The sequence below is a fragment of the Belonocnema kinseyi genome, chromosome 3 (genome assembly GCF_010883055.1).
Source record: "Belonocnema kinseyi isolate 2016_QV_RU_SX_M_011 chromosome 3, B_treatae_v1, whole genome shotgun sequence".
Taxonomy (NCBI): Eukaryota; Metazoa; Arthropoda; class Insecta; order Hymenoptera; family Cynipidae; genus Belonocnema; species Belonocnema kinseyi.
The window spans coordinates 37,593,042-37,601,752 of record NC_046659.1 but is presented as its reverse complement, the minus strand read 5'-3'; the positions used below and the strand labels follow the sequence as shown (position 1 = coordinate 37,601,752).

Sequence of the window (8,711 nt, the reverse complement as noted above, 5' to 3'; positions counted from 1 at the left end):
TCATTGGGCGGGCGCTTTGTCGTTTGGGCTTTTTATCACGGATCCGAATTTATGGAATTTTCTAAATTCGTGAAATTCAGTACATTCGTGTAATTCAAGGGATTAATATAATTCAAGGAATTTGTAAAATTGTAGGAATCCATAAAACTTAAGGACTTAGTGAAATTAAAGGAATTGGTATAATTCAAGGAATCGATAGAATTCAAGGAATTCCAGAAATTGATAGAATTCAAGGAATTCGTGGAATTGAAGGAAATCATGCATTTTAAGAAATTAAGGGAATTCGTGTACTTCATGGAATTCACGGAATTTGTGGAATTTAAGGAATTTATGAAATTTAAAACATTCATGAATTTCAGGGAATTTATGAAAATCACTGAAATCACGGAAATCGCTGGATTTCCGAAATTAACGGTATTTATGGTATTCATCCATAAATTCGCGAAATTCAATAAATTCGTGGAATTCATGGAATTTATAGAATTCACGGAATTGAGGAAATTTAAGGAATTTATGGCATTCACGGGATTTAAGTAATAAACGGAATTTAATGAATTTGAGGAATTCAAGAAATTTATGGAATTCAAGGAATTTGCAGAATTTAAGGAATCAATAGAATTCAAGGAGTTGATAGAATTAAAGGAATTGATAGAATTCAAGGAATTTATGAAATTTATGGAAATCATGCAATTTAAGGAATTCTAGGAATTCATGAGATTAAAGGAATTTTTGAAATTTATGAATTTGTGGAATCCACTAAATTAATTAATTCAACGAGTTTGGATAATTCCTTGAATGCCATGAATTCCGTCAATTCATTGAATTTCATGTATTCCTTGAATTCTATGAATTGTTTGAACTCTGCAAATTCTATAAATTCTCCCAATTCCATGAATACTGTGTATTCTCTAAATTCCGTAAATTTCTTGAAGTACGTGAATTCCTCCAATTCCTTCAATTCCGTGAGTTCCGTGAATTCCTTGAATTTCGTAAATTCTATGAATTGCTTGAATTTCGTGAATTCCTTGAATTTCGTAAATTCTATGAATTGCTTGAATTTCGTGAATTCCTTGAATTTCATAAATATCTTGAATTTCATAAATTCATTGTAGTCCATAAATTCCTTGAAGTACGAGAATTCCTTTAATTCTGTGAATTCCTTGAATACCGTGTATTCTCTGAATTCGGTGAATTCCTTAAAGTCCGCGAATGCCCTCAATTCCGTGAATTTATGAATTCAATGAATCCTGTGAATTCTTTGAATTCCTTGATATCAACGAACTCCTTAAATCACATGAATTCCTTGAATCCCCTGTATTCTTTGAATTCCGAAAGCCCTTGAATACCGTGAAATTCTTGAATTCCTTAAATTCCACGAATGTCTTATATAACAAGAATTTCATGAATTCCTGGAATCCTGTGTTTTCCTTGATTTTCCGCGAACTACTTTGATTCCATGAACAACTTGAATTCCTTGAAGCCCAAGAAATTCCTTGAATTCCCTTAATTTCGTGAATTTCACAAACTTCGTGAATTCAAAAATTTTCGTGAATTTGAAGAATTCCGTGAATTCCACGAAATCCGTGAATATAAAGGATTCCGCAAATTCCACGAATTCCTTGAATTTCATGAATTCCTGTAATTATTTAGATTTAAAAAAAATTTTTTATTCAAAATGTCGCGAGATATCCAGCTGAAAATATGGTGAGGAAGTGTTACTGGCTGTGGAAGTTTCCAACAGAAATTTCCACTAAATGTGTGTAAAGTTTATTTACGAAACGTAGGGTAAATCTACAGTACATCAATTTGAAGTTTCAAAATACTGGTAATGGCAATATACTTCACATGTATTGGAATTTTACAATACAGGTCCAGTAGCCAGTAACACTTCCTCACCATATTTTCGGTTGGATATCTCGCCACTTGTTGAATGAAAAAATTTTAAAAAATCTAAATAATTTCAGGAATTTATGGAATTCAAGGAATTCGCGGAATTCATTGAATCCTTTACATTCAAGGATTTCGTGGAATTCACGGAATTATTTAAATTCACAAAATTCGTGAAATTTACGAAATTAAAGGAATTCAAGGAATTTCTTGGAATTCAAGGATTTCACGGAATTTAAGGAGTTCATGGAATCAAAGGAATTCGCAGAAAATCAAGGAAGATACAGGATTCCAGGAATTCATGAAATTCATGGAATATAAGGCAATCGTAGAATTCAAGGAATTTAAGAATTTCAAGGAATTCACGGAGTTCCATGAATTCATAAAATTCAAGGGATTCATGAAATTAAGGGAATTCACGAAATTCAAGCAATTCATAGAATTCAAGGAATACATGGAATTCAATGAATGCACGGAATTCATGGCATTCTAGGAACGTTCTAAACTCGTTGAATTAATTGAATTTAGTGGATTTCACAAATTCATAAAATTTCAAGAATTTCTTGAATGTCATGAATTCCTAGAATTCCTTAAATTGCATGATTTCCATAAATTTCACAAATTCCTTGAATTCTATCAATTCCTTGAATTCTATTAGTTCCTTGAATTCTATTAATTCCTTAAATTCTGCGAATTCTTTGAATTCCATTATTCCCATGAATTACGTTAATTCCATAAATTTCTTGAATTCCTCGAATTCCATTACTTTCGCAAATTCATTGAATTGCGTGTATAACTTGAATTACGTGAATGCCCTAAATTTCTTGAATTTTCTCAATTCCGTGAACTCTATAAATTCCATTGCTGGTGTAAAATGCGATAACAACTTTTTCAGATTTCGAGGTTAGGAATTAGTTTTCCTATACATAAAAACTCGTAATCTCCATTAGTAGCGCATGGAGGCTGAATCTGACATAGTGGATTTAATCACGAAATTTATGGCGACTGGCGACCTCTGTTTTAAATGTATAAAATTAATCGAACTTAAAACTAGATTTCTACCTTTATCTATCGCCAAGAATTATTTTAATTTATGTCTTTATTTTCACTTGCAATAACAGCTGTTATTTTTAATAATACATTTTTAATTGGTTTATTCAATGTTAAAGTAATAATTATTTGAAGTCTATCTTAAAATATTTAATTCTTTTAAATAATATAAAAGATTATTAAATTAATAGATATATTGCGAAATCATCAAGTTTAATAATGTTATATAAATTATAATTAAATTGTTTATCAAAACGTAAAGTTATTATAAGCTGAATTACAATTATATAAATTTATTATATTAATTTTTTTATTATTTTAATGATTTAATGTTGAAAAACTTATTATTTTTAGATTAAAATTAAATAATATCGTATTTTTATTTTAACGTTATCTAATCAAAATGTATTGACTATTTAATATCAGAGCTATATTTGTTAAAGTAATAATTAGATAAAATTTATCTTAAAATTTAATTTAAAAAAAAAACGATTATTAAATTAATAGATATATTGTGAAAACATCAAGTTTAATAATATTATTATATAAAATATAATTTAGAATTGGGGTTAAAACGTAAAGTTATCATAAGCTAAATTACAATTAAATAAATTTATTATATTAACGTTTTAATTATGTTAAAGATTTAATGTTTGAAAAACTTAATATTTTTAGATTAAAATGAAATAATATCGTATTTTGATTTTAACGTTATCTAATCAAAATCTATTAACTATTTAATATTGGAGCTACATAAATTCTAAATTTTACATAATTGAGTCATAAAATTTTTTTTTGTTCACGTTTTAGTTATAATAATAATATGTTCATGAGTTCTATATTAGCAAATTATAAAGGTTAATAATATTATGTTATACATGCTTATAATTTTTTATACTAATATTATATTCGTGTTTCATATTTTAAAATTATTTACAAATTTAAAATTAAATATAATTTAATTAAATTTTAAATTGCTTTATTCATTGTTACAACAATAATTTTAAAAATTTTATCTTAAAATCTAATTTTGTCAAATAATATAAAGGATTATTAAATTAATAGATATATTGTGAAGTCATTAAGTTTAATAATATTATAATATAAATTAAAATTTAATAATAAAAAATTAAATATAAAATTACATGAAGATTGCATTTAAATTGTTTAATATTTAGTAACATAAACATGCTATTTCCTCTTATATTATGTAATTAAATATTGGCTGTTACTTTCGTAATAGATGTTTCTTTTTTTCTTTTAAATAATTGTATTACAATTATATAATTTTTTATGGTGCCTCCGATATTGTGAAATGAGTATTCAAATTCAATTTTCTAAATTATATGTACACATATTTTAATTTTTTTAACTTAGCTAGAAAGCTTATTAATAAATTAAATGTAGAGATGTCCAGTTTCAAATTTTAATGAGAATATAATGTAAACATTATTTGAATGTTTTCATGAAAATAATTGTGTAATGCTTTTTATGTTGTGAACTGATTAATTAATTATCAACTAATTTTACAAAAACTCACATTTTATGGAATTAGTCTAAGAGTTTATTAATAAAGAAAATTTTTAGAAATTAAAGTTGAAATTAAAAAATATATATATTAACTAAAAATTATTTAATGGTTTTAGTAAGAATTATAGTTTATTGCTTCTTATATTGTAAAATGATTAATTGATATAAGCTGAATATTTGTTTTCGAACATTAAATTGAATAAAAGTCCAAATTTATTACCTTAAATTTAATTAACATAAGTAACAAATAAATACATTATTTACTTGTAAGTTATATAATGGAACATGGAATATTATTTGCATAATATAAATGAATTTATTTTTGAACTTTTTCATGAAAACATATTTATATTTGAACTATTTCTATTAGAATTATATAGTTTTTCGAAATGTTGATGACGTTTTGAAATGATTATATCAATTAAATGTTGAAAATCATATGTAAAAGTGTTTTGTTTCTTACAAAAACAAGTATTAAAGGTTATTAATAACTAAGATTTTCAGGAAGGAAGTTTAAAATATATATAAAGTGAAAGTAAATTTATTATTTCAATGAAACAAATTATTTGAGGCATTTAATGTTGTGAACCATTTCATTCATTATTAGCTGATAATTTTCTTCACACTTTCTTCATGTTGATCTGAATTAGTGACAAAGGTTACTAATAAATTAGACGTGTGGAAATGCTGTGACAACTGATTCTACTGACAGTTACATTATCTGGAATCAGTTTAAAAGCTTAAGATAAAATAAAATTTTTTAAAATAAAATGTCAAAAAAGAAAAAATATATAACGTTAAAGTTTTTGAAATGTTTTATAACAGAATTATATTTTAATGGCTTTTCTTTTGTAAAATTGTCAATCGATTGTTAGCTAATTAACATTTTCTGATAATTAAAGCAAATAAAGATTAAAACTTAGTTCCTGAAATTTAAGTAACATAATTTAATTATTGACTTGAAGGTTATACAATGGAATATTGAATATAATTTTAATATATTAAAAGTTCATTTAAATTTTCAATTATATTATTAAAATTAGATAATTTTTCAAATCATTCTGATGTACTGAAATATGTATTTGCATTCGATTTTTCAAATCATATGAAAATAGGTTTGATTTCTTTCTAAAATTAGTATCAAAAGTTACTAATAAAACAAATGTTCAAAAATGAATGTGCTATTAAAAGAAAATGCAAAGTAAAAATTTTTCCTACGGTTGAATGAAAATGATTGTTTAATGCTTTTTAAGTTATCATTTATCAAAATATCAATGAATTGTTAGATGACTAATTTTTTCACAACACCGAAATAGATAAAGATTCAATTATAAATTTTTTGCTGCCATATTATAATTTCGGAGTCTTTAAGAAGAAAAAAATGTTTTCTTTTTTTACATCTGGGTAATCGTTTTTTTTTAATTTTCAAACAGATAAGTAAAATAAAATTATCGAAAGAACTTATTTTAAGAATTAGAACAATAGAAGCGTCTTAATAATTTTGAAAGATTTTGATAATATATTTTTTTTAACAATTATGGGAAAATCTTAAGCAGTCAATAATTAATTATGAAATAATAATTTTTAATTTTAAAGATATCAAAATTTTTAAAAAATGATATGGAAGATTTTAATAAAATTATTTCCATTTTCCCTGATTTAATTCAAATTTAGGTAAACTTAATTTTTTAGGGCGTCAAGAGCAGGAAAAATATATAGTTTAGATTCATAGGAAAACTTTAAACAATTTTTTTCTAATGAGTTCTAAGGTTCATTAAAAAAGATTCAAAAACTTTTCATATTATTTTATAAAATAAAAAAGGGTTAATAAGTGTTTAAAGCAACATCGTGCCAAAATAAATAATTTTAGAACAAATTTTAATAAATTTATGAGATATTTACAAGTTTTAACACCATTAAAAAACAATACAAGTTTATAAGATATTTTAGGACTTTTTTGAAAATTCAGGATAATGATATAAATTCTTTAGGTTCCCAAAACAATTTCTTAAAATTTTTTAAATTGAAAAATGAGCTTCAGCAGAAAATTCAAAAAAGATTTTAAAACATCAAATATTTACTTAAATTTCAAGAAAGAGTAGAATATTTTAAAGCAAAATTTTTTAGCTTTTTAATATTAAAAAATAAAAAATAAATTAAAAAATAAAATTCTATAAATATTGCGAAAATTTACAAGAATAAAGAAGATTTTTAAACTGCACAAGATTTTAAAAAATGCAGATTGATGTGAAAGTTCTTAAACAAAAAGAAAGCCAGACGTTAATTATATATTTTAATATATATTTTAAATAAATATTTATGAAATATAATTATTAAATATAAATATATATTTTTCTTAATCTAGATTTTTTTGGCGAATCTGAAATATTTTATAATTTACTTCAAATTCGTAGGAAATGTTTGAAGATTTTTAGGTAAATTTGTTACACTTTAAATGATTTTTCTAAATTTTAAGAAAAATTGGATTCATTTACAAATAATTTTAGGAATTGAAGAGGCTTTGCGTAGACTTCAAATATTTTAAACCTTGGAAGCATTTCCGAAAATTTATGGAATATTTATTATGTCTTCTGAAATTATAAAAAACCTAAATATCTTTTGAAAGGGCTGAAATTTTTCTAATAATTTGTAAAATCCCGTAAAATATAAAAAATATATTTTTTGAATCTTCTGCATTCTTTTTTTTTGACACATCTTGAATATTTGAAAATCTTTCATAAATGTCTCGTAAAAATGATAAAACTCATTTAATTCTTTGGAAAAATTTTGATACTTCTTTCCTTGTAAATAAATTGAAAATGTGTGTAACTTAACAAATATCAAAAAAGCATTGTTGTGTTACGTCCAAATATTGTTTAATTTATTTCTATACCGCACTTCGTCCTGAAAATCTATTTTTATTTACAAAACGTCTGTTAAGTTTTTTAAAATAATACAAAAAATATATATTACGCAAATGCAGTTGGGGTGTGGGAAGGTAAAAGTGTTTAAAATAACGTTACGGAATATGTGAACGCTCCATAAAAATAGTACTCGTACATTTTACGATGCATTGATACACTGAATTCATTCTTTCAGAATCTAATTTCAACAAAAATATAAGTCTTCAGAAAATTAAAAAAAATGAATTGTTACTAGAAAATTGAGCAAATTATAAAAATTAGCATAAAAGTGAGCGCGCGCATGCGCGCGCACATAATAATCTAGTACAATAAAAAAGCAAACTGCTGGTCGCAAAATTAGATCATTTTTGCCACTTTAATGTAATTCATCCGTATTTCTACAAAAATCTATAAAATACTATTTTTTGCTATGAAAAGTTTCGAAAATGTACTTCAAAAACTTTACGAAAGTTAAGCTTTTACTCATTTTTCTTAATACGAAAAAATACTCCGTGTTTGAAATAAATTGAAAATTAGTGAAATTTTTCATACAAATTTCACAAAAATTTCATGCAAATTTATAAAATTTTTGGTGAAAAAACAGAAACCATTTTAATGAGGATTAACATAAAAAGTAGCTTTTTATGTTTTCCTCCTACTTCTTTTTGATAAATTTTTTAACTGCGAGCAGTTCCCTCTTGAATTGCAAAATGTAATATTAACCTCAAAATCTCAATAACTTGCTACCGCATTTTATATCACTAATGAAATTTTATAAAAAATGCCATGCATCACAAGAATAATACTTAATGTTAATGCTTATATTGAATGCAAATAATAACTAAAACATTAACTTATAACTAAAAATACACCAATGTTACACTAACTTTATTCAATATCAGAAAAGTACCATTAAACTTCTTGCACTTCACTTTCACCACAAAACAGCTGTATTATGTTCAGGTTTATGGATGTATCGGGTCTTCATATCTGCCGACAATTTTTCCAAACACTTCATTCTTATTTTATAAAAACACAATTTTGAAAACCTCCAACAACAGATACATAATATAGGGAATGTACGGGCACTTTCATTATCACACAATGGTCGGCGAGAAATTAGTTTTTGACCAACTACAAAGGAACTTACAACGAAATAGTTCAATTTTCAATAAAAAGATCAAATTTTAAACAAAAATAGAATAATTCAATTTTTAGTATATAAAAGTTAACATTCAATAACAACAAATGAAATTTTCTACAGGTTATTTAAAATTGTAAACAAAACAGGCGAATTTGACACCACCCAATGGGCACAAAATATGGCGACGCCTTTACGAC

The 8,711-nt window shown here is 24.5% G+C and overlaps 1 protein-coding gene across 1 annotated transcript in view; it reads right to left on the bottom strand.

Annotated features, from left to right (window-relative positions):
- Nucleotides 1-8,323, bottom strand: part of LOC117170217 — a 15,490-nt gene extending 7,167 nt beyond the window's left edge. Inside the window, exon 1 of the mRNA XM_033356831.1 lies at nt 8,281-8,323. The gene's annotated coding sequence lies outside the window, so the exon portion shown is untranslated. The remainder of the gene's footprint in view (nt 1-8,280) is intronic.
- Between the last annotated feature and the right edge of the window lie 388 nt (nt 8,324-8,711).